The 26,735-nt window shown below is 35.6% G+C and overlaps 1 long non-coding RNA gene across 1 annotated transcript; it reads right to left on the bottom strand.

The window, feature by feature from the left end:
• Window positions 1–3,981: 3,981 nt before the first annotated feature.
• Window positions 3,982–26,446, bottom strand: LOC104672125. Its single transcript, XR_749363.2, has 2 exons — window positions 26,340–26,446; window positions 3,982–5,629 (listed from the first exon to the last, which is right to left on the bottom strand). It is a non-coding gene; the product is annotated as an uncharacterized LOC104672125 (long non-coding RNA).
• Window positions 26,447–26,735: the final 289 nt, after the last annotated feature.

The raw sequence follows: 26,735 nt of genomic DNA, 5'->3' as shown, positions 1-26,735 counted from the left end.
GTGTAACCTGCTGTTTAATCCACTCAATTAATTTTTATGATTACAGACAATATTTTTCTATTTCTAGAAGTTCTACTTGGGTTTTTCTTTACATATTCCTACACTCAACCTAAAGAGATGGGCAGCACTCTCGTTAGCTAGTGACACCCCCTAAAAAGAGGGAATACTGTGCCAGGAAAACTAGCTCCTGTCAGACCTTGCAAGAGAACATGTCTTTTTTCTCTCCCACTATCTTCATTAGAATATAAGATGATAATATTTTTTCTCCATTTTCCAAATTTTATGAAATGTATTTATTTTTACAAAAATACAAGTTTAAAGTAATGCATGAGTTTTTAATAAAATTATTAGATATATAAGAAATATGTTTATTCATTAGGAAATTAAAAGGGCACAAATACATCTATTTCTAAACTCTGAAAACATATTAAAAGCCAACATTTGACAATTCTTAGAATGTCTTTAATACAGTTCTAAGTTTATGTTTAAAAAATAATATAGCTAAAATGTATGCACTGATATGCAGTCTCAACCAGGTATTCCCTTGATCTTTCTATATATTATTATAAAACAACCCTGTAATGTAGGTTTCTTTTACCCTCATTTTAGAATGAGAACATTGTGACACAAAAGGATCAAACTCATTTGAAGTTACATAATTAGGAAGTGATGGAACTGGTTTTCAGATGCATACTTTGGATTCAGTTTACATGTGTTTTAATTCCTGTGGCATTATAATTTGTAGGTATTTGACAATTAGGAAAATTAAAATCAAATTTCAATCAACCATAGACATTCCTTTAACAGTTCTTTTAGATCATGTCCATTCAGTTTAGATAATTCTGCTTTGATTTGGTGGTTTATTGTTTTTGTTTTATATTTGTTTTCTTTTGTCATTGATAGTCTCTGTTTTCCTGTTGACTATTTTTCATGAAATAGGCAAAAGGAATAAAAATAAAAGTAAAAAAAAAGTACTTTTTAAATTCTTTGTCTCAATTTGTGCCAAATTTACTAGGCGCAGAAAGAATCTTTGTGATGATGTTTTGGAACATAGGCAGGATGCGATGTGCGTGGGTTCATAAGGAGCAGATCTGCAAGACTGGGAAGTCAACATTCTTATCAGTCTGCCATAGTGAAATCTTTCATTCCTGGTTAAATAATTTTGGTTACACTTTCAAAAGGTCAGACATATACGTGGGCCTCCATTGTTGATTCAATTTTTTTTTTTTTTAAACTACAGAGATTGGATCTTGGTAACTTAAAAACATTTTACATTTCATTTTTGGTCAATATTATACTGTAAATACGAAACAGATTCTAAAATAAACACAAATGTTTTCATTGTGAAATGTTCTGTTGAATAATTTATACAACTTTTAAAATTAATGTAGATAATATAGAATTTTTTAGAAATGCATTAATTTGGATTTCTGACTTTGTATTTTCTCCTTGAGGTACAACTTTCTTTGATGGAATATTTTCCAATTGAAAATAAAAAGAATAGGCATCTTTCCCCTTTTGTGCATTTAGCACAGAAGATTATAAAACAGCATTTATTTCAATTTTGAAGAGTTCAGAACACTTAAGTTAAAAAAAGGGGTCTGTAAAACGATTCCTGGGCATTCGTTATGAAGTTGGGTCTTTCCATTCATAATTGTTTTGAATTTCTAACATTTTGTGGTAAAATGATTAGGTTCTCTTTTCTTCCTTATATCCCTTTCCTCATATACTCATCATTTCCCAATAGAAGTCAGTTTTCAGTATTTTAGATCATGTTATTTTTAATAATATAATATGTTGTAAGAGTTAAATCATGAAGAGGTTATTAATTGTATTGAAAAGGCTTGACTCTCTTTTTTTTCTGAAACTGTATCTTGGTGCCAGATAATTTTGGAGGTTCTTATCTCTTTTTCTTTTTCACACACAACACCTGAAACTTATTCCCAAACTAGGAACAGAAGCAGATATGGAGAGACCAAACAGAGTGCTTGCTATGATCCAAAAACCTAGCATTAAGGCCTAGCATAGCATTTATGATTCGTTGGATAGATTAGAGAAGCCACTTCCAAATCTCTGCCAATGTGCAGAATTTATTTGGGATAAATTGTATCTCTTGGACGCAGTGAGGACTCACTAGACATGCTTCAGAATTTTATGTATGTGTTTAACCAGATGATATTAAGGATTTTGCTTAAGAAATAAACCATCTCATCATGTTTCAAATTAGGAGTTTTACTTGGTTTAGTATTGAGAAAGAAAGAGAGACAGAGACTTCTTTATGGTTCATCTTTTCAGTCTTCTTTTAGCTACTTGCTATTTCTTTTGTAGCCTGCTGGTTCATCCAGAGTGACTTGTGTCTCTTGATATATGTGTAATAAATATGCCATAAAGGAGGACAATATTATTAATGTAGCAGATGACTAAGAGTGGATTGAAATTCATTTCAATAACTTTCAGAGGACAAGTCAAAAGGAACAACCCTCCAAAATAAATTTAATGTCATAAAACATTATTACTATAACTAGAAAATGACTCATATATATATTTTCAAAAGGCTTTTCTTAAGATGGCTGATTGAAGTGATTACAATGAACATCCTAAAAACAGAATAAGGACATGTGTGGCATGATCCTTCTAGGTCAATGGAAGTTTAAGTCCTTCACCTGTGTGGCAAACTTACCACTCTGTTTGGTTCAGCTCAGAAATGTAACCATTCAAACTAAGAGAAAAAGTGGAGAGAATAGGGTAAACCAACTTGAATAAGTTCAACGTATTACCCTGTGTGGCAGGCAGAATTGTAATATGATCCCTGGGATACCCGACCCTGGATGTATATGCCCTGTATGATTTCTTCTCCTTGGATATAGGTAGGATTGTAAATATGATAGGGTGTGACTTGCATAACTATGATACATTTTATGGCAAAGGACATTTTGAGATAAAATTAACATCTCTAATCAGTTGATTTTGAGTATATTAAGGGGAGATTATCCTGGGTAGGCTTGGCCTACACAGGTGAGTAATTTAAAGAGAGGGATTGGGGCCCTCCCTGGGGTCAGAGAGATTCTCATACTGATCTCTAGAAAGTGAACTGCCTTGTCCTGTGAGTGCCATGTGGCAAGGAGCCGTGAGCACCCTCTAGTAGTTGAACTCAGTCCCCAGGTGTCAGCCAGCAAGAAAATGGGGAATGCAGTCCTCCAACCACAAGGAACTAATTTCTGTCAACAGCCACATAAACTTGGAAGGGCACCCCAAGCTCTAGAAAGATATGCAGGCTGGTAAACACCTTAAACTTTATTAGATCCTGAGAAGAAACCCAGGCTAAGTTTTATCTAGACTCACAGAAACTGAGATGTTAAATATGCGTTGCTTTAAACCATTGAATTTGTGGTAATTTGTTATGGAGCAATAAAAAATTAATATACCCTCCAGGTGCAGTGGCTTACGCCTATAATCCCAGCACTATGGGAGGCTGAGGGGGGCAGATCACGAAGTCAAGAGATTGAGACCATTTTGGCCAACATGGTGAAACCCCGTCTCTACTAAAAGAACAAAAATTAGCTGGGGGTGGTAGCACTCGCCTGTAGTCCCAGATACTCAGGAGGAGGCTGGAGAATTGCTTGAACCCGGGAGGCGGAGGTTGCAGCGAGCCGAGATAGCGCCACTGCACACTCCAGCCTGGCGATACAGCGAGACTCCATCTCAAATAATAATAATAATAATAATAATAATATACCTTGCATTTCATTCAATTAGAAAAAGCGAAGGCTATGTTGAGTTAGCCTAGGCTCAGTATTTTATTACTGAGATGGCATATGTCTGAGTGTATTTATATATATGTATATACACATACAAACACATATATATAAAGCATTGGATAATTTTTTTTATGTAAGTTCAATTAAGTTTTCATGTAAGTTGAATAAGAGCTGAAACATCGGCTTTTTCTTAAAAACAAACAAATAAACTCCTGCACTTTAGGAGCTTAAAGCAGTGACTGGAAGCTAAAAACAAGTTTATTATATGACTCAGCAATCTGAGTATTTATCGAGAGAATACAAACATATGATCACAAAAAGATATATTCACAAATATTCATAACACTTTGTTCATAATAGCTTAAAATTGGAAACAGTTAAAATATCTTTAAAACAGATGAATAGAGAACTTCATAGGATGGGAGTACTCAGCAACAGAGAGAAATGAGCTCCCAAAATGCAAAACTATGGATTAATTTCAGAAATATTGTGCTTGGAAAGAGAAATATAGAAAAAGGCAATATATAAAATAACACCACTTGAATAGTTTTATTTCTATGAAATTCTAGAATAGACTAGACTAACATATAACAGAATGTAAATCAATGATTGCTTGGAGCAGAGGGTGGGGGTGAAAAGTATTTTAGAAATGTGTTATCTCTTGATTGTGGTGGTGGTTACACAAGTTTATACATCTATCAAAATTCATTGAACTACACACTAAAAATGAGTTTATTTTAGTGAATGTAACATATACCTCAAAAAAAGCTGATTAACAAAACAGTAGCTGGTATATAGTGAAACATTCAATAAATACGTGTGAATGAGCAAAACTTGACTTAAAGTCAATTTTATTATTTAAATAATTTGATAATATATTTTAACAAATGTATTTTTCACAGTAGCCCATATGGATCTCTATATAAATAGAAAGCCACAGAATATACATTACTAATTTGAAAATGTAAAATGAATGTCCTAAATTATTTATCTCACCTATCTTCGACAATAGGCTATCTGTAAGAGTTAACTTGGGGTGTTTTCCATTTTTAATGCAACCCAGTGTTATTTTTTTCCACATCTTGATGATTTTAATGAACTTTGGTCATTATAGTCTTGCTGAAAAGATTTACCTCAAAATGATTAACAACACAGTTTGGAGAGTCATGAAAACATGAAGAATCATAATGGTTACATTTTGATACTGGAGTTAATGTATTCTGAGTTACAGGGAAAATAATGACTTAAGTAAAGTGGCTTGAAAAAATTTTGGTCCCATTATTCCTTAGGAAATAAGACTTTCATGTCTTTAGATACATAAAGATAAAATGATTCTTTAAGTAGTCACGAATTTAAGTTGCCAGATTCTTAAAAGTAAATCACAACATTAAGAAAGTTAATATTTACATAGAATTGTAGATTCTAAATAAATATATTAGGATATCTTACAGGAAATTTGGCAATGCATATCAAAAGGCAGAGGAATATAATTCAGACCTCGAACTATTATTATTCTCTTTGTTTTGCTTTCAGATATTACATTAGATTGTCTTCTTCTTTATGCAAATCTACAATAAAGTAGGATCAGTTAAAAGCTGTAATTCTACATTGAAAGCAGGAATTTTATTAACCAGTAAATGATTAAAAAATAAATCCAAGATTGTATTTCTATCAATTCATAGCTCTTCAAAGATCTTTTAAGATCCTCTGGCATATCCTTAAAGAATGCTTTGTGGGAAAAAGTGTTTGCCTGTGTATAATTATCTACTTTATTGTGCTTAAACCTCTCAGCATCTTTTTTTTTTTTTTTTGGTGAGCAGGTGATGGATTCTTTGTTGTGCAGCTGGAATATCACAGTATATAATAAGGACCTGATAAAAAATGAAGATTAGATAATTGTATTGAAAGAAACTTTAAACCCTGCACTTGCCTCTATTTAACTGTTCTATTCCACCATTAGAGGTTTTTGGACAATGGTTAAATGCTCAATAGGCTGGTAGTTATGAGAAGGATTTGAGAATCAGGGGCCATTGGATTAGATGCCGTTTAAAGTTCATTGTGGCTGGAGATGCTATGATTCTGGAGATTCTGATTTCAGAATGCATTTTTAATCTTCCCAACTCAATGTGCATATAAAACTGACTAATTATATTTCATAATTACATAGCACTTAAATACTGGCTTATAAATTTTTAAATAAATCCAAACAGGTGAGCTAGGACTGTTTGTTTAATGCTCCACCCTGGTTTACGCACCTCTTGGTGCTATAGAAACAACAAGCTTTTTGTACTCACCCCATGGAACTTCAGGGAAGTGCTGTTTTTTTTTCTGATTCAGTTATGCATTGTTATAATACAATTTTTTTTTCCATGACTTTTTTTGTAGCAAAATATTTACATTTTGTAAATAGTGGATATCTTTTCTAAAATTTCATTTTTCTTTCTTGTAAGTTGTAAAAAATTTGTATTGTGTATTTTAACTTCCTTGCATTTTCTCTTATTACACAGTGAATAATTTTTGCAAATACATACAGACATATTGTTTTAATAAATAATTCAATAATTTTATTTTAAGATATGCCTATTATTGACATTTTCTAAATAAGTATCATTTTGTCTATGGCTGTCCTCCAGGCCCCAATCATTTAAATTATTCAGGCTCCAGAACTCACTACTCCTGTACTTAGGTAATTAGAGTTATAAATACTAACTCTGAGAATAAACTTGACCATTAACTTGGCATTAACAAGACCAACTTTAAAAGTATTGACAGAAAAATAAAGAAGAGAAAAGAGGGGGCTAAAAATGCATAAAAATTGAAATAGAATCATGACATTTAACTGTTTATTAAGTATTTATTATTCACGGTAACAACAGGATACTATATAAATACTTTATATGTAAAGTTGATAACAGCCATCATAATTACAGTATCTGTTTTTAACAGGCTTTCAATATTTAAGATACCAATCCATCAACACTCTCTTGTCTTTAGTATCTGAGAGATAATAGCTCCTTTAATTAAAGGCCAAAGAGGAACACGCAATGCAATCCACACAAAAATCAAACCTATGATTATCTCAGTGTTTTAATTAACTGCACTGTAAGCATAAACCACAGTCTTGATGATGGTGAAGAACACAGAAAAAAGTCTGTATTACAATTATTTTGCCTGTGACCTTGCTATGGATCATCCCTTCCAATAAATACATTATTGTATTAACAATGCTTTCCTCCTATAAAAGATAAGAAGAACATTTATTCTTGATTATTTTTCTTGCTATAAATTGAATTTGAATTTGTGAAGGCAAATGTGGGGTGCCTGCATATCAGTTAAACGTTTTCTTACACCTGTCTACTCTGGAGAGATAGGATGAAATCAGAGGTGCTGAAAATACATGAGATGGAAAGTTCAGGAACCCTAGTTCACAGGTAAGGAAACCTAGTTCACTACTCACCAGCTACATGACTGTAGGTGATGTCATGTAAGCTCATTGCTTTTCCCTGAATAGAATAAGAGGATTGGACCCCATAAGCATCTTGCAAAGTGAACTCCAAAGGGCTTGGTTTCCTAATGAATTTTCAAGCATTTGTCCTTTTGAGACCTCCAATTACTCTATCTAAAGCATCAACAAAGCATCTCTGTTTTTCATCATTATTTTTGTTTCAATATGTTTTATCTTTGGGGTTTTAGGGATAAGATTTTCTTAGAAGAAAGAAGCCTCTAATTTGTAAAAAGGTTTTGAAAACCACCGGTCTGAGATAGCAGCATCACTGTTTCTAGTTCACTAATTCTCTGTTCTAGTTTATTCTGATTTGGTGAGCCATTTGCCCCAGCACACTGGATCCAGGAAATTAAAAAGAAAATGTATAAAACACCTTCCCTCTCGTGTCCTTAATCACCAAAGTTTCATATGGAAAATATCACCAATATTTACTGTGCTAACTAAAATTTGCAGCAGTGGATTGTTTCTTGAGGACCATTCAATCTCCTACCTAGGTAGGAGATATCTTTAATAGCGCTTTCTTATTTGGATAAAGCCTATTTCATTTCTTCCAGTGTGACAAAGGACCCTGCTATGTGTTGTTCTAACAGAATATTCTTTCTTTCCTCCACTGGGCTAATAGCCTGGAGAAAAAGAATACAAGTTTAGTTTTAATTTCTGGATAATACTGTTTTGGTCTTTTAATCTATGAAGTAGAGCAAACAGTATTATCCTATCGTGCAATAAAAAGCACCACTAAAATGGACTTATGAAAAGCTAAGTATGTAAAAATATCAAATACTTAAATTCTGATATGTGTTTTAAATATATATATATATATATATATTTAAACTGCTCCAGAAATGTTGGGGTAAATAGTTTGAAACTTTAAACTGAAGAGTTTGTTTCTGTTGTCATTTAATTCTTTCAAGTAACTGAGTGCCTGTTTGAGGGAAGGAGAAAACCTTTAAGAGTTGCTTTACAAAACACAATAGATGCTTTTAAAGGGTAATTGGAAGTAAGTTCTAACTGCACTCTAAATAAGCAAAAGGCAAAACGAAGTAAATACAAAAGGAACATTTTATTAACTACAATGTCCCTAGGGAATAGTCAACATTAACTTAATAAATAATTGTGGAATGAATAGATGGGTAAGCATCTGCTTTAGTCTGTTTTGTGCTGCTCTAACAGAATACTTGAGAGTGGGTAATTTATAATGAAGATAAATTTATTTCCTGAAGGCTGGCAAGTTCAAGATTGAGGGGCTGGCATCTGGAGAGAGTCTTCTTGCTTCATCTTTCCATGGCAGAAGGCAGGGGGGCAAAGGAGAAATCCAACTCCTGACAACACTTTCATTAAGGCATTAAACCTACCTATTGGGCTGGAGTCCTCATGGCCTAGTGACTTCTTACAAGCCACACCTCTTAGTACTGTTACAATGGCAATCAAATCTCAACATCAATTTTGGAGGGGAAAAACATTCAAACCATACCATTCTGTGCTTGGCCCCCCAAAACTCATGTCCTTCTCACACACAAGATAGATTAATTTCATCCCTAAATGTCTGAACTCATTCCAGCACCGACTCATAAGTTTGAAGTTCAGAGTCTCATCTAAATGAGACATGAGTGAGACTCAAGGCATAATTTATCCTGAAGCAAATCCCCTTCAGCTGTGAACCTGTAAATTAAATAAGTTATATGCTTCCAAAATACAGTGGTGGGATGGGCATAGGATAGACATTCTCATAGGCAAGAAGGAAGAAGTAACAAACAGATCCCAAGTAAGTCTAAAACCAAGCAGGGCAAACAACATGAAACAGGTTGTTTGATAGTGTTAAGGCTCCAGAATAACCTTTCTTGACTCTATGTCTCACCTCCTGGACACACTGTGGTAGGGGCTGAGCCTTTGGGGTCCTGGGGAGCCCTGCTCCCGTGGCTTTGCTGACTACAGCCCACATAGCTGCTTTTGCATATTGGAGTAGAATGCCTGTGGCTTTCCCAGGTTGGCTTTGCACTCTGGTAGCTCCATGGTTCTGGGATTTGGAACTGGCTCCACTAGGCGCTGCCTCAGTGGAGACTCTTTGGAATGACTCCAACTACTGCTGCAGTTTTTTGTCTGGGCCTCCAGTCTATTTAGTATGTACTTTAAAATCTAGTTGGAGGTAGCCATGCTTCTACAGCTCTTGTACTGTGCACCTGAAAATTAGCACCAGGTGGATGCTGCCAAGATTTACAGCTTATACATTCTGGAGTAGCAGGTGAAGCCACATCTGGGTCTACTTGAGCCATAACTGGAGTGGCCAAGGCAGCAAGGCCTGAGGCCCCATTGGCTCCCCATGATTGTCCCCTGAAGCCATTCTAGCCTCAAGGCTCTAGAACTCTTAGCTTGAGATAGGAAGGACAGCCTAAAATATCTCTGAAATGCCTTCAGAATCTTTTTTCTATTCATACTAATTTCTTCAAAGAGTTGCTTGGCCTTTGAATACCCTTTGTATTCTCTCCCAAACATATTTTTATTCTTTACATGGCCAGGCTGGGGATGCTCCAATTTTTTTTTTATATCTGATTCCTATTTATTTATTTGAGACAGGGCCTCACTTGAGTGCAGTGGCATGAATATGGCTCACTGCAGCCTGGACTACCTGGGCTCAAGCAATCCTCCCTTCTCAGTCTCCTGAGTAGCTGTGACCACAGGTGTACACCGTCACACCTGGATAATTTTTGTTGCATTTTGTTTTGTTTTTGAGTAGAGATAAGGTTTTTCCAGGTTGCCCAGGTTGGTCTTGAACTCATGGGCTCAAGCAATTCTTCTGCCACAGCCTCCCAAAGTGTTGGTAGTACAGCCATGAGCCACTGCACCCAGCCTGCTTCCCTTTTAATTATGAATTCTACCTTTCAATGATTTCTCTCTTATTGAATTTTGCTATATGCTATTGGAAGAAATTGTGCAGTTCCATCAGTGCTTTGCTACTGATAGATTTCTTCAGCCAGATATCCTAGTACATGGCTCATAAATTCTCTGCCACTTGAACAGGGACATAATTCAGCCAAGTTCTTTGCCACTTTATAATAAGGGTGTTCTTTCTCCAGTTCCCAATACCTTGTTCCTCATTTCCATCTGAGACCTCATCAGAATTACCTTTACTGTCTCTATTTCTATCAACATTCTGGTTATGATCACTAAGTAGAGCTGTCCCTCAGTATCTATAAGGAATTGGTTCCAAGACCCCCAATTGATATGAAAATTCATGAGTGCTCAAGTTTCTTATGTAAAATGTCATAGTATTTGCATATAATCTAGGCACATCCTTTCATGTGCATACTTTAAATCGTCTCTAGATTATTTATACTACCTAATACAAAGCTTACACATTACTTCAACAGTACAGTATTCAACATTGTACTTGACACACTGCAAATTGAAGTTTTGCATTTTGGAACATTGTGAATTTTTTCCCAAATATTTTTTATCCATGTTTGGTTGAATCCACAGATGTGGGATCCATGGGCATGGAAGGTCAACTGTAATCTCTAAGAAGTTTCCGTCTTTCTCTACAATTATCTTTTTCTGAGCACTCACAAGAATTGTCCTTAACTCTTTATTTACATCAATCTAGGCTTTTTCTAGCCTGTTCTCCAAATTCTTCCAGCCTTTACCCCTTTACTCAGTTCTAAGTCGCTTCTACATTTTACGTATTTATTATAGCAACAGCCGCACATCTGGCCACCAATTTGTTGTCTTAGCCCGTTCTGTGCTACTGTAATAGAATACTTGAGACTAGGTAATTAATAATAAACGTAAATTTGTTTTCTTACAGTTCTGGAGGCTGTGAAGTCTAAGCTTGAGGAGTTGGCCCCTGGCAAGGGCCTTCTTACTTTACCACTATCCCATGGTCAAAGGTAGAAGTGTGGCAGGCCAGTTCTCCCTGGCAATCACACAGACAGGCCTGCATGACAGTCACACAGACAGGCCTGCCTAGCACCCCAGTTACACAGACAAATTTCCACAGCACTGCCTTAACATTGAGTGAATAGTTAAACCTAGGGAAAGCGGTGCCCAGACATCAAAGCTAGAAATGAAACATACGGTCAGTAGGAGGTTTGCATGGGTTTTCCCGTGCTGGAACAAGGGAGAATGATAGAGACAGCCTTACATTCCTAGTTCCAGGACCCATCTCTGGTTGATGAAATCTGAGATGAGTCAAGGTAATGGAGGCAGCTGTTTGAACAGATTTATTGGAGAGTCTAAGGCAGCTCTCTGGACCAAGCTGAAAAGGAGATAGGATAGAAATAATCACTCCAGTACCACAGTAGACAGGGCTTGAAGGTACTGGGGACTTCACTGTTTAATCGGACTTAGCAAGTACTTTTCTGCCTCTGACCTTCCAGTTGAAACAAAATCAGTTACCAATAGACTGAGGCGAATGCTGCACGTTGGCACATGACCCCAAGCTACATAAGCACTAAGAAAATTGTCACACTTTGAGTTGGTCTGGTGGAATTATCACTGACCTACTCCCTGAGCCTGGTTACAGCAATAAATTCCCTTCTTTCCTAGTTTGTCTGCTTCTCCTTATTGGGCCATGAGAAATTGCAGCCAGACCTGGCTAGGTTCCGGGAACAGACGGGCAAGAAAGAGAGCTTACTCCCCAAAACCCATTTTATTAAGGTTTTAAACTCGCCCATGAGGATTGAGCTCTCAAGGCCTAATCACATCTGAAAGGCCCCACCTCTTAACTCCGTTACAATGACAATTAAAATGAGCTTTGGAGGGCACAAATATTTAAGCCATAGCAATGTCTATTACTTCAGATTTTGAAGATGGCTTTGAAGATTTTGCATTTTCAATCATAATTTTAAGAAACATTTTCACTGTATTTTTTCCCTAGATCTTAGCTGTCCAAGAGTATCATAAGAACAAAATGTGTACCATGTCTACCATTCATTTGTCTTCCAAAATAAAATTATTTTCCCAGAAAGAACACAAAATTAATTATTTTAATTAATGGTCTAAATGTTAGAGGAATATCACTGTATCACTGTAAGTTTTAGTTGCCTAGATTGATGATAAGTTCTACATTAATAACATTTTCAACAATTAATATTACAGTCAATGGGAGTCATAGTTTTATATTTCTTGAAGTCTAAATCTACAGTTGATATTTTGTTATAGCGAGTTCAAGTGATTTTTAGCTAACTGTTCTCGTGTTTAATTTGCTATGCTGCTATGAAATATCAGTGTTCTAAAGAACTGTGGAACTAGAACATGGGGTAGAGAAGATAAAAGTAGTTAAATTAAGATCCATATTTATAATTACATACTTTAATTTTGTCATAAAATTAATTATCTTTCAAGATTTGCAAAGTCAGATGTTCCGTGTTCTCAATATTTTCATGGATTACTTAAGCTTTGAGAAACCTAGCTTACTGATTTATGAATTTGCAAGTTATCTTGAAATATTTCCTATGGAATCTGTGGTGATTTATTAGCTGCTTTAGAGTTTAAAAGCAGAGAAATATTTAATTCATTTTAAGATGCATTTGTGGGACAAATACTATCAGAAATAATGTGATTACTTTTTCACAATACTTTTACTTTTTTTTTTTGACACAGAGTCTCGCTCTGTTGCCCAGGCTGGAGTGCAGTGATGCAATCTCAGCTCACTGCAACCTCCGCCCCTCCAGGTGTAAGCAATTCTCTGCCTCAACGTCCAGAGTAGCTGGGACTACAGGTGCCCAACACCATGCCCAGCTAATTTTTTTGTGGTTTTAGTAGAGACGGGATTTCACCATCTTGGCCAGGCTGGTCTTGAACTCCTGACCTCGTGATCCACCTGCCTTGGCCTCCCAAAGTGCTGGGATTACAGGCGTGAGCTGCTGCACCCAGCCTACCTTCTTTAAAGTTCTTTTTATATTTTCTCTTGTATCAGAGATAAGTATTTACACTCACCTTACATTTCCAAGATAGGGAACATTCTTCATACTATCTACTCATTCATTCACTGCATTAGGTGTTGGAAACAGAACAGTTGAGGTTCTAACTAGGACACTGTTTATAGACAGGAATCTTGTAAGCAATCAAGTAAATCTGAGAAGGTGGTGGTAGTAAGAGTATAGTAAATATTTGTTACATTGAAGTGAATTTAAAAATTTAAATATAACAAGAAAATTAATGACAATTTATAAACGACAACTAATGATTACATTTCACCACTGAAAATCAAGATACTAGTAATTGAGATCAATTATAATACTTATCATTGAAGGGGAAAAAGCACTGATGAAGAAGAAAATGCAACTGAAATGTCCTCCCACTTTTTTCATGACTCTCAAAGGATATCAACATTTCAAAGTAGCTAGAAAAGAGGACTGGAAATGTTACCAACACATAGAAACAATAAATACTCAAAGTGATGGATACCCCAACTACCCTGACTCGATCATTACACATTCTATACATGTAAAAAATTCTTACATATATCCCATGAACATGTAAAATATTATGTGCCAATAAAATAAAAAGTAGAACAAGATTTAAAAATGATAATCTTGATTAAAATGGTTATTGCTTCTGGCTTGCTCACCTCCATCATTCTGATTTCCTGTAGTTCAACTGGGAGTAAAAATAATTGTGTGATTTTTTTTACCCTTAGGTCAAATGCAGTGTTCTGTAAAAAGTGGGTTATTTATTGGCTTTTAATCCCAAGATCTGTTTAAGATATATGCTTCTTGCATATTTTTACCAACTTTTTTCTAAATGAAAAAAAAAACTCAGAGAAAATATATCTCATGTGAAATTAAATATGGAAAACATCTTATCTTACCTTAAAAGTAATAAATAACCTGTGATTATGAGTCCAATGAGGCTTTATGGCTGAGCCACAAATGAGTGTGTCTTGTGCATCTACCGTGTGTCTGACTCTAATCCATGATAAAGAGGTGCCTCAGGCAAGAGCAGTTTCTCATGCTCAGGGAAAGAACATTCCAGGAGCTAAGTGAGAAGCAGAAATCCAGTAAGAAAGAAAGAGGTGATTAGAGCTCATGAATGGAATTGGGCCAACTCGATGTGTCATTGCTTCAGGATTGGGTCTCTCACAGGTAAAAGCAAATGTGGAGTACCTGGACATGGAGCTGGAGTGAGTGTCAAGTAGAGGAGCAATAAACAGTGAGTCACATATGGACAGGAATATTCCCATGTTGTCTGTTAATTTGGATTTTGGTTTCCGCGGTCAGTTATGCCTACTATGACATGGTATCAAATGGGGATCAGCCATTCAAAAAATCTAAAATAGGAGATAACTTATTTATAAGCGCCTGCATGGGGAAGGGATGGCTAGGGAACCATATCTGCAAAGTAACTTGCCTGTTTCTTAACACACACACACACACACAGACACACACGCATTTTAAGACACTTTTCCATTGTATTCTTTCCGTAGATCTTGGCTAGCCACAAGTATCATGAAAACATTATATATATATATAATATATATATATATACACACACACACACACACACACATATAAATATATATGTACAATTATTTTAGGTTCTGAGAGCTTTCAAAATATTACTCAAAGTTCTTATGAAGTTAATGATAGTTTTATTTCATTTACTGCATTATTCCTCTGCTGTTCACCCTAAAATTAGGTCTGATCATTACCACTCAAGATCATGTTTTATCTTAATTATAATCATTGATTCAATAAAACTCTAAATTGCAATATACATGTCAGGCTATTTCGTACAAAAGTCAGAAAGAATAGTCTCCTCTTTCAGTGATACAGCATCTACAGTTTTGGAGAGTCTCAAGTCACAATATGAATCTAGTGAGTTACTTAACTAGAAGTGATTCTTAAATCCTCATGAGTGAAAAAAAAAAGACCCCTAAAAGAAAATGGCAAATATGCATTTTGGTATCTATGAAATAAATGTCTTCAAATATATTCCTTCTGAACATCAATCAACATGATGGTTTCAGTTTGTTAGTGGACTGCCTTGTGCATCAGAAACTCAAACATCAGAAGGATATTTACTTGAAGTAACCAGACTAATGTTATTATGAGTTATTTTAGTTATTCTAGAGCCATGAGAAAAGATTACATTTGTAAGTTTGTTTTTATTCTCTTGCTCTGTTTCTACATCCAAATCCCAGGACACCATCTTCCGTGGGGATACTGTTGCATTTGGATGGCTATGTGCAAGTTTTAAATTTTCCTGGACTTTTTCCAGCTCCACCATATTTTCTTTCAGTTCTTGAGTAGCTGATATAAGAGGAAGAACAGGGAAGAATCTTATAAGAAATTTTCATTAAAAAAGCATTGTTAATATTTCATGAATAAAAATTGTAGAATTTAGTTTACAAATAGCATTGATCCAATATGTATTTATTAATTTGCTTAAACATTGTTCCATTCTCATTCATTCAATATTTATTGAATATTTACTACACAATGAACACTTAGTTTAGAATAGAAAATGCAATGATGCACAAAAGACTCACAGTGTGTCTGATAAAGTTTATATTCCAGTGAAAAAGAATAGAAGCAAATGACTAAACACATACGTTAAAAAATTGAAAGATTGTAATAAATGTTAGCAAAGATGTAAATAGAGTACTGTGCATAGACATTACTGGGGAGAATTGATTAGGTAAGGCTGCTTAGAGGAGTTTTCTTAGTGGGAACAACTTTTGAAGTGAATCTTGAAGAATGAAAAGAAGTTGACCATGCTGAAAATGAGAAGGTGAGTGTGAGAGAGAACGCTTCAGACAAGAGAACAGAAAGCTAAAAGTCCCTGATGGAAGAAATAGGTTGATAATATCTTGGAACTTATCATGAGCTAGTGTGACAAGATCCCAGTGAGTAAAAGAGTGGCTCAGGAAGTATGACAGGGCCTGGATCAGGCAACTTAGTGCCTTATAAGAAATAATAAAGAGTTTGGGTTTTACGTGCAGTCCATTGAAAGCCATTGGAGGGGTTTAGGCACAGTTAAAGCAGATCTCTGTGACTGCTGAATGATGAATAAATTGGTTGTGCTGAGACAGGAAAGGGGAATACCATTCAGAAGTGGTTGTATTTTACCAGGTAGCAACTACAGATGTTGGTGACTCAAGTCAGAGTGCCGGGTGTAGAGATGGATGGATTTAAGATATATTTTGACAATTAAACTTACACTTTTAAAAATCCAAATAAAAAAAAGAATCAAGAATGAATGACTCTAAAATATTTGGGCTTAATAAATACATAATAACCATACTCTAATTTTTAGATGGATAAATTACATTCTACCTCATAACAATAAAAAAGGTACTCATATTTGAAGGACTAATTATTTTTCTGATTAATCTTCCCACAGTGACATATTATGACATAGTTCCCTACATTTAGAGTTCCTGGAACCATAAAAGGAAAAACATAAGTAAGCAAAGCATATGAGAGTCACACCTACTATTACTATTTACTGGTCATCTATTGCATTTATAACTTGTCATGCCCCTTCTTCTCAGGATCTTCTGTTAAGTTACTTTATTTATTTATTTATTTATTTATTTATTTATTTATTTATTTATTTATTTTGGGACGGAGTCTCGCTCTGCTGCCCAGGCTGGAGTGCAGTGGCCGGATCTCAGCTCACTGCAAGCTCCGCCTCCCGGGTTTACACCATTCTCCTGCCTCAGCCTCCCGAGTAGCTGGGACTACAGGCGCCCGCCACCTCGCCCGGCTAGTTTTTTGTATTTTTAGTAGAGACGGGGTTTCACCGTGTTAGCCAGGATGGTCACGATCTCCTGACCTCGTGATCCGCCCGTCTCGGCCTCCCAAAGTGCTGGGATTACAGGCTTGAGCCACCGCGCCCGGCCCCAAGTTACTTTATTATATGTGATTTACATGCCCCCCACAAAACTGCAAGCTTTTAAAGTGTACAGTTCAACTACTTTTAACAGACCAATACATCCATAAAACCACCACGACGAATAATGTATGAATTATGTTAATTACCCCCAAGTTTCTTGTGCTTCTTTGTGCATTAAGATCCCACAAGAAAATGTTGTATGTATATAGTCACATTCATTTATTCTAAATTCAGATTAAAAAATTTTAAATTTACCCATATGTTTATCATTTTTAGTGATGTTTTCTTTCTTCCTTAATATATGAATTTTTCTCTACTATCCACTTTTTCTTCATCCTCAGAACTTTCAGCTTCTCTCCTGGTGCATGTACAAGGACAACACATTCTCTTAGTTTTCTGTTATCTGAAAAATATGCTATTTTGCATTCATTTATGAGGGATATTTTTGCTGGATATAGAATTCTGGGTTGTCAATTATTTTCTCTTTCAGTACTTAATTTTCCCACCTTTCCAATTTATAAATATTTTTAAAGATTTTCCATAAACTTGAATTGTGTTCCCTTCTGGGTGATGTATTGTTGTTCTCTGTTCCACTTGCTTTCATGATTTTCTCTTTAGCCTTGGCTTTCAGCCATCTGATGAGGATGAGTTTAGAGTGTGACTTTCTTCATATTTCTTTTGATAGGTGGTGCCAATCTTCTTGAACCTGTGAAATACTGACTTTTACAAAACTTGAGAAGTGTGTCCATTATTTCTTCAGATTTTTTCCTACCACTTCTCTCTGCCTTTTTCTTCTGGGAATCTGATTATAAATATTAGAAATTTTCATATACTCTTACAAGATTTCTGAGGCTCTGTTCTTTCTTTTTAAATTATGTTTTCTCTCTTTAAAAATTGCCTAATTTATATTAATCCATATTAAATTTTACTAACTCTTCTTTATATGAGTTCCATTTTGCTATTAAACCCACTTTAAAAAAATTAGATACTGGGTTTTTTTAGTTACACAATTTCTACCTGGTTATTTTTCATGTGTTCTGTTTCTTGGGTATGATTTTTCTCTTTTACTTTAAGCACTTAAAAGAAAGAAATCCTTAAGCATAGTTATACCAGCTGTTTAAAAATCCTTGCCTGATAACTTCAACATCCAACTCATCTCAGGATTGGACTTTTTTGACTGTTTTTCCGCTTAGGACTGACTTTTCTGATACTTTACATCATATTCTTTTTATTGTGATTGCTGTGTCTTTGATACCTAGAGTTGTTAAATATCTTTGGTGAATTTTGATTTTTTTGTGTGTGATTTAGTAGGGAATTAATTTGATTAAAGTTAAATTGCAACAAGTTGCAGCTCAGAACTCCATTCACCTCTCTGGCCCTTAACTAAGTTATGTCCTACTCCTCAGAACATGTGAATATGTCAGGTCACATGGCAAAGGGGAACTAAAGTTGCACATAGTATTAAGGTTGCTAATCAGCTGACCTTAAATTAGAGATTAGCCTAGATCATGTGGGGAGGCCTAAGGTAATCATAAGAAACCTTAAAAATGGAAGAAGCATCAGAAAGGGCGATGTGACAATGGGGCAAGGTCTGAGACATGCTATGCTACTGGCTTCAAAGGTAAAGGGAGAGGGTCACAAACCAGCAAATCTGGGCAGTGTTTGAGGCTGGAAAGGCAAGGTAATGGATTCGTGTGAGAGCCTCCAGAAAAGAATTCCATGCTGCCAGACACCTGGATTTTAACCTAGTTAGAGTTATTTTGAATTTGTGACCCACAGAACTCTAAGATGATACATTTGTGTTGTTTTAAGCCACTAAATTTGTGGTAATTTGTTAGAGCTGCAATAAAAAAATACAGTTTTTCCTCCCCCAAAGTTTGAAAACCAACTCCAGAGAAAAATAACAATGCTGTTTAGTCAAGTGAATGGTTGATTTTGTAATTGTGCAAGAAGTATTTTAAATTGAAATGATAATTAAGGAGTATCATTTCTCATACTGACTTTGGTAAGATTATGGAGACATAGTCGAGCCAAATTCCTCCAGGCCTAACCTTCTAATTCTGCCCTCATGGTTCTCTTGCACAGCTCTTAGGTCTTATAACATGGAGCTTGCTCAGAGCATGAGGTTTCATAAATAAGTCTTGGCTAAGTTATTTGCCTCTTTTTCCAGTAGCCCAAATAACAATGTTGACACCTTAAAAGGTACACAATTCTATAAATTACAGACAGCTCCCTGTTTCAGACTCTTTTTAAAAACATAAATAGATGAATGAAACAATTTTTTTCTGCAAACAAGAAAAAAAGTTGGAATAATGCATTGCATTCATATTAAACATTATTCATCAGCACTGAATGAAAATTGCAATGGCTGAGAGACAACCAGCATTTATCTATTGCATATGTTCAAGACAATCATCTTTAACATCAATGTGATAGCTCTCACATATGTTGAAACTTTAAAGACAGTTGCTGCAAAAGTTTTAAAATATTTCCTTTACACCACTGAGAATGAAAATATCAGAAGGAGGAGAAGAGATATCTAGATAATTCAGCAATAATAAAGTTTAATATGAAAAGAGAGTTGTCTATTTTCTAGTACTGGTTATAATTATCTCTGAGGTTCTATTTAGTATTTTATATATAAGTACCTTTCTAGTAGGTTGGCTGCAGAATAATTACTTTTTTTTTTTTGAGATGGAGTTTCACTCTTGTTGCCCAGGCTGGAGTGCAATGGCATGATCTCGGCTCACTGCAACCTCCGCCTCCCAGGTTCAAGCAGTTCTCCTGCCTCAGCCTCCCAAGTAGCTGGGATTATAGGCACATGCTGCCACACCCCGCTAATTTTTGTATTTTTAGTAGAGATGGGGCTTTGCCATGTTAGACAGGCTGGTCTCAAACTCCTGACTTCACGTGATCCACCCACCTCAGCCTCCCAAAGTGCTGGGATTATAGGCATGAGCCACTGCACCTGGTCACATAATAACTTTTAATGGTAAAACCGCAATCACTTTTGCACCAACCTAATAGAAGACAGTTTACATTTTAAAATTACCTTCAGTGTGCTTTGCTAGTTTTTGTTCTTCTATACTACTAAGTCATAATATGCCTCACACATTCTCTTGAGTATCTTTATTTTCCTCTCAGGATCATTCTATAGAGAGAAGAAAGGCTCTAAGCATCCTTGCAACCATATTATCTAACCATAAATCTCTGCTCCTTACAACTGAGGGACATTCTGTAGGATAAAACTTCAACAAGCCCCTTATAGTAGAAAAAGACAGTAACTGTCAAGGACACCTGTTTTTAGTGTGCAGTATCTGTGAACAAGAACAGCTGGTAACTCTGGATCTCACGGGTGCTAAGTCATTTTCCAGCCTGATGTTAATAAATAATCACCTCAAACTAAATGATAACAGTGGTGTTCTATGGGCAGTTCTTGACTTAATAAATAAAAGCTCACAAATCTGTCTTGGAAAGGTTACCTTATGGCTTCAAAAATCTAATCTCAGTAGCTTAAAAACAGAGCTTTAACAGAAGGTAACCTTAAACACAACACCAGGGCCTGTGCAAGATCTCTACAGAGGGATTTCTTTTTTTATATATATATATAATTTTTCCTGCTCATTCAAAGCCTATGGGAATTTTTCAAAACATGCTTTATTTAGTATTTCTCCATAATTCCCTGTGAATGAGAATGATAAATTTAGTGATAGAAATGGTTCATATTTGGGGTGACTGGAAAAGGATCAAGTTCTTAAACAATGGCAGTAAGTTCTTTCACATAGATGTATCTTTCACTGACTTGTTTTTTTTTTCTTTTTTCTTTTATTATTATTATTATTATTATACTTTAAGTTCTAGGGTACATGTGCATAACGTGCAGGTTTGTTACATATGTATACTTGTGCCATGTTGGTGTGCTGCATCCATCAACTCGTCAGCACCCATCAATTCGTCATTTATATCAGGTATAACTCCCAGTGCAATCCCTCCCCCCCTCCCCCCTTCCCATGATAGGCCCCGGTGTGTGATGTTCCCCTTCCCGAGTCCAAGTGATCTCATTGTTCAGTTCCCACCTATGAGTGAGAACATGCGGTGTTTGGTTTTCTGTTCTTGTGATAGTTTGCTAAGAATGATGGTTTCCAGCTGCATCCATGTCCCTACAAAGGACACAAACTCACTGACTTCTATGCCGCAGTACCACTGATCTTCACATTTTCATAACGCAGTATCTGATTTTCATATTTCTACCTATTAGCATTTTTGACTTACTTAAAAACATCAGTGAGAAGCCAGAAATAGAGCCACAAATTTACTAAGAAATAGGCCAACTATTATTATTCTAAGTAATAGTGAGAGAATCAAAGTTCACATTTCTGAACTTCACTGGGGGAATGATTAAAACTCACTGTTAATTATTGTGCATGTTTTGCACATTGAAAACTTCAGAGACGAAGTACAAATTAATGTGAACATTTATCTCCCCTGGCTAGAATTCTATTGCTACAGAGGCAGGGATTTCACTTGATTGGTTCATTGCTGTATCCCTAGCATTTAGCATACTACCTGACTCAGAGTGCGATCTAATAAATATTACTTTAGTAACTCAAGAAATTAAGAAGAATCTGAGAGAAACAAATAAAAGTCTATGAAAAAATTCAGTTGCATTTAAATTTAATGTAGATATTATTTATTCCTGAAAACCTCATGCCTTGATAAAGTAAAAATATAGTCTTGGAGCCTTGAATGTAGATTTCTGTGAGTACTGAATGTCTTCCTGGATTGCACTACTATTCACAAGGAGAGGGTACCTTTCAAATATATCATCTTGCCTTTCATATCCTCAGCATTTGTCAAGCCTATGTATGTGGGACAGGAATGAAAATATAGATAAGTATGTTTTTGTGTGTGCATAAACTCATGTATATGCATATGTGTGTTGTGTGCCTAAATATTTTCTCACCTGCAGATCCACAAGATAAGCTCTGAAAGATTTTAGGAGTATGGTCAGATATGCAGGGTTTCATCTACGCTCTTGACCAGGAGGGGGAGCTGTCACCTGCTAACTACAACATGAGTCTAGGTGCAAACTCATTTTCTGTGAGGATCCATACCTCAGTGGTAGCTTTTACCTAAATACAAACTATAGATTTTGTTTTCTTTATTTTTATTTTATTATTATTATTATTATTTTTTGAGATGGAGTTTCGCTTTTGTTGCCCAGGAGTGTAATGGCGCGATCTCGGCTCACTGCAATCTCCACCTCCCAAGTTCAAGCTATTCTCCTGCCTCAGCCTCCTGAGCAGCTGGGATTACAGGCACCCACCACCACGCCCAGCTAGTTTTTTGTATTTTTAGTAAAGATGCGGTTTCACCATGTTGGCCAAGCTGGTCTTGAACTCGTGACCTCAGGTGATCCGCCCGCCTCGGCCTCCCAAAGTGCTGGGATTACAGGTGAGAGTCATGGCACCTGGCCCCCAAACTATAGATTTTGATTGTCAAATATGTCTGTATGTCAATCAAACAAATGAAAACCTAATAAAGTATAACATAAGACCTATTATGATACATATAACTTTTTAACAGAAAATTTTTATAATGCTAGATAATAAGTTGGGTCAATGGTAAATTGTTAACACTTAAGTACTATAGCATTAATAATGGTAGAAAATGTTTATCACCTTTCATCTTCTCTTTTCTCATAAACTCCATTTGCTTGGTTATTTGTGTTTATGTTGCATTTGGTGCATGTCTTGTCATTTGCAAAAAACTGCAGTAAAACAGAAAAAAGTAGAAGATGAAAAGCTCATATGACTATATAAACACACTTTTAAAGATGTAACACAATGTTTTCAGGGTTCACCTCGAAAATTTTCATCTACTACGTATAGGTTCTGTATTAAACATTTATTAGACATTATCTTGCATAATTCTAAAAAAAAATCTTCACAATTGGTCATGTAAATCCAATTAGCAAATGAAGAAATAACTACTTAGAGAAAATAGGTGACTTTGGCCGGGTGCGGTGGCTCACGCCTGTAATTCTAGCACTTTGGGAGGCCGAGGCAGGGGGATCATGAGGTCAGGAGATCGAGACCATCCCGGCTAACACGGTGAAAACCAGTCTCTATCAAAAATAAAAAAAATTAGCCGGACGTGGTGGCGGGCCTCTGTATTCCCAGCTCCGCGGGAGGCTGTGCCAGGAGAATGGCGTGAACCTGGGAGGCGGAGCTTGCAGTAAGCCGAGATCTCGCAACTGCACTCCAGCTGGGCCACAGAGCGAGACTCCATCTCACACACACACACACACACACACACACACACACACACCCTAGAAAATAGGTGACTTTGCAAGGATCATACTACTAATAAGTGGTTAATTTGACATTTGAACTTTGATCATTTGACTCTAATTCCCATATGATTATCTCTTCTAAATTACTATTCTGATCAGCTGTTTGCCAAATCTCTAGTACATGCCAAATATAAGGTCATTTCTTTTCCTCATTCCCATGGTGAGCATTTGAGAACAAAATCTTTCTCGATCTCACAGCAATAACTGTATGCTAAAGGCATTGATGTTACTGAATTAATTTATTATCTTTATGTTAGGAAGTCTAAGGAGAGCTTATTGTTCTACTCTGATCTGGTTTGGCCTGCCTTACAGCAGAATATTCTGGAAACCTGAGGTGGCCAGTGGCTTCGTCACTTCTCTGGAATATTGAGAAACCCACAGAGACTAAGACGTTGCTTCATTAAGAAGCTGACTAGGGAACAATAAACACAACCTGCCCATATATCACCACAGTGGCTTTGTTAATGATATTGATTCTACATTTACTACAATGACTAACACAATTATAATGTGTTATAACACATTATAACACAATGACTAACACAATTGTCTATAATGCCTCGTGTTTGTATTTCAAGTAATAAGGAAAGAAGTCTTAAATGCAAACCTTTTACTAATCAGGATTGCCATTCACATGTGTTATTCGAAAGCTAAGTTGAATTTTATTTGTCAATATGTTTTCAAAACAGAAGATGAGTTAGTGAATAATTGTTTTTTTTTTAGATGGAGTCTCTCTCTGTCGCCCAGGCTGGAGTGCAGTGGCGCATCTCTGTCCACTGCAAGCTCCGCTTCCCGGATTCAGGCCATTCTCCCGCCTCAGCCTCCGGCTAGCTGGGACTACAGGCAGCCGCTACCACACTCGGCTAATTTTTTGTATTTTTTTTAGTAGAAACGGGGTTTCACCATGTTAGCCAGGATGGTCTCGATCTCCTGACCTTGTGATCTGCCTGCCTTGCCCTCCCAAAGTGCTGGGATTACAGGCGTGAGTCACCGCCGCTCCTGGCCTACTGAATAATTTAATTTAATTCTTGAAAATTGCACACAAAATACATTTTAATAAGAAAATACATTTTATTAAGAAAATACATTTTAATAAGAAACATGAAGCAGAAGCTTAAGTCTTGTTTAAATGGGGTCATTCTTCATAAGTTTACATACATGTGTGTATCTTTGTAATAGCCAAAGACTCATTATTTTATAGCAAACTTATCTTAAAAGATTCTATTATCTATATTGACAACTCTCACTTTGATTTGTTTATAATAGGTGAATTCTCAGTCTAGCTTTAGCATATAATTTCAAAATTAATACTATTTTGTTCAACAAGTCTTGCTTATCCTGATGTAGCATTACAAACAGGTTGTATGACCAGTTTCTTAAGGGTAGTTGAATATTATATCAATGTTATTGTTTGTTTAAAATAGCAAAAATACTTAATCTCTACGCCCATCCCCCCCATGGTTGGATTGTTGACTTCTTCTTTGATTGGTGGTTTAATACAGAATGAGAGACTGGGAATTGAAAGAATGAATACCTAACACATTCTGTCCACAATGCTTTGAGTCCCCAGGTGAGGTTTGATTTCGATAGTTCTTAAAATTCCTAAGATCCCACATAGACAGTGTAGCACATTGTCTAATAGTACAGAATCCTGAACCATATGGCTTGGGTTCAAATTCCATTTCCAATGCTTACTAACTGTGGGACCTTGGGCAGGTTGTTTAAAGTCTCTGTATGCTCACCTATGAAATGGGAATAAAAACAGCACCAATTTCATAGGACTGATAAGCATAAGTAAATTAATATGAATAAGACACCTAGAAGTTGGCCAGACAAAATAAGAGCTGTATTTGGTACTTTCTGTTATTATCTAAACAGACTCAAATATTAGATCTTTGTAAAATCCTGAGCAGCTTATACATTCATTCAGCATTTGTTCTCTGAGCCTGTGTTATATGACGGGTAGTATTCTAGATTCAAGCACTACATCCATGAATAGAACTACAATTCCTGCTTCAATTATTTCCTCATATCAATATGCTGGAACTGGAGCCTCCTCAAAATTCCAACTGATCAAAAATATTGTCTATTTCAAGATTTTTGCTTTTCAATTTTAGTAACAAATATCTAGTTACAGAAACTCATTTGTTTGCACCTCTAAACCCAATTCTCTTTGTCTCCTTTCATACTGGTTTTACATCTAGTGTAGTGCCTAACATATACTAAGTATATACTAAAAATATGAATAAGTAGTCAAAATGGAAAATATTCCAACTCCAGTCATTATTCAATGATTTTCAGATGCATTCTTGCCTGTCAATTCTAAAATTAAAAAATTCTAAACAGGTAACATTAATTTAGGATATATTCAAAATGTCTTGTGGAATGAATATATTCTTCACTTTTGGGGACAGTTATAGGTTGAAAAAAAGTTGTCCATCTTTTATCCAAGTGTCACTGAACTGGTATTACAGGCATATTTGGAATATCATGAATCTGGGCTGCATCCCTCAAAACAACACTATGATATATCTTTGTTATTGAGCTTTGTTTTTCATATTTACCAAATGCTCGCAAGGGTATACTCTTGTTTACAGTATTTTCATAGATTTCTGGGATGAATGTTATATTATTTCTAAGATAGATGTCACTTAATTCCATAGGTAAATGTTCAAAAATTGCCTATATTCCTAAAAGATATGAATGCATTTTTGTGCATTTTTTCCTACACAAATCAGGAAAAAAAAGACAAAATTAAAATCAAAAATTGCCTGTATTCCTAAAAGATATGAATGCCTTTTTGTGCATTTTTTCCCTACACAAATCAGAAAAAATTAAAACAAAATACATTTGCTGGACCTGTTTCTTTCATGGAGCGCATATTTACCTTGGTAATGTAAGATGTAACTAAAGTATATGGATCAGAGGGCTGCTTTGCTGAGAACACTTTCGGCTCGCTGGCCATCTTTATTATTACTCCCAAGTTGTTTTCACTGGCCATTGTTGACGTAAAGGCAGAATAAAATAAACATAAGAATAGTATTATATTTCTTGGTTCTCTGAGAAGCATGTTTAGTGAAGAGAAATATATATATAATGTTACATATACAGTGTGTTATATATAAAATGAACATGAACATAACTAAATTACATTAACATTTTCTATTTTAGCTTTTTTGCTTCATCTTCATCAGGATTTCTATCAGCTATTGCTCAAATAAATAATACCTACATTTGATAAAGGATGTGTTCAGGAATGAGATTGCTCTACAGTAGTCCCCTC

The sequence above is a fragment of the Rhinopithecus roxellana genome, chromosome 16 (genome assembly GCF_007565055.1).
Source record: "Rhinopithecus roxellana isolate Shanxi Qingling chromosome 16, ASM756505v1, whole genome shotgun sequence".
NCBI lineage: Eukaryota > Metazoa > Chordata > Mammalia > Primates > Cercopithecidae > Rhinopithecus > Rhinopithecus roxellana.
Note: the sequence above shows the minus strand (reverse complement) of the source record. Positions and strands in the feature narration are given on the sequence as shown.